The sequence below is a fragment of the Pterocles gutturalis genome, unplaced genomic scaffold (genome assembly GCF_000699245.1).
Source record: "Pterocles gutturalis isolate BGI_N339 unplaced genomic scaffold, ASM69924v1 scaffold580, whole genome shotgun sequence".
NCBI lineage: Eukaryota > Metazoa > Chordata > Aves > Pterocliformes > Pteroclidae > Pterocles > Pterocles gutturalis.
In genome coordinates, this window is record NW_010145541.1 from 13,814 (window position 1) to 14,244 (window position 431).

General features: G+C 40.4%; 1 protein-coding gene across 1 annotated transcript in view; it reads left to right on the top strand.

Annotated features, from left to right (window-relative positions):
* Positions 1–431, top strand: part of LOC104470461 (disintegrin and metalloproteinase domain-containing protein 33-like) — a gene marked incomplete at its 3' end in the record, with an annotated part of 13,784 nt that overhangs the window by 11,452 nt on the left and 1,901 nt on the right. The window lies entirely within an intron of this gene.

Sequence of the window (431 nt, forward strand, 5' to 3'; positions counted from 1 at the left end):
CAGCTCAAGAGATTTCCTCCAGGCTTCAAAATTACTTTTAGAAGAAGCCCTCTGTGTCATCTCCGAAATGAGATGGCCTCATATGAAATAAAATGTTTTTTCAGCCCATAGGAGGAAATGAAACCAGCACCAAAGTGGAGAGTGGTGCACAGCTCTTACTCTCTGCTTCCTCCTTCTTAGTATATCACCCAAAAAAACCCACAAACTGCTGCAAAATTAGGGAAGAACCATGTCAGAGCTTCTCTAGAAAATCACAATTTCTTTCCCGTTCCTTATGGGAAAGGCCAGTTGGGCTGTTAGAGAAATGACCTTACATGTAGAAGGGTCTTTAATTTTATTTTTCTGTCTCTTTTCCATTTTTCTGTAATTTTTTAGAGCCTTTTTCTCCACGTCAGCCTCAGAGGCATTTAAGTAGCCCCAAAGGTGTATTT